Source organism: Palaemon carinicauda, chromosome 45 (genome assembly GCF_036898095.1).
Source record: "Palaemon carinicauda isolate YSFRI2023 chromosome 45, ASM3689809v2, whole genome shotgun sequence".
NCBI classification, from domain to species: domain Eukaryota; kingdom Metazoa; phylum Arthropoda; class Malacostraca; order Decapoda; family Palaemonidae; genus Palaemon; species Palaemon carinicauda.
Window position 1 is genome coordinate 43,694,778 of NC_090769.1, and position 384 is coordinate 43,695,161.

Genomic DNA, 384 nt, shown 5'->3' on the forward strand with positions numbered 1-384 from the left:
ATCTACGTAATGTACACAATCCTTTTCGAATGTCAAATAGCAATTTTCTCTCTCTCTCTCTCTCTCTCTCTCTCTCTCTCTCTCTCTCTCTCTCTCTCTCTCTCTCTCTCATATATATATATATATATATATATATATATATATATATATATATATACACACACACATATATATATATATATATATATATATATATATATATATATATATATATATACTATATATAAATATATACATACACACCTACACCCACACACACAAATATATGTATTATATATATATATATATATATATATATATATATATATATATATATATATATGCATATCGACAAATGGTACAGCTTCTGCAAGCTAGAAAATTACAAATATATGCAGGTAAGTT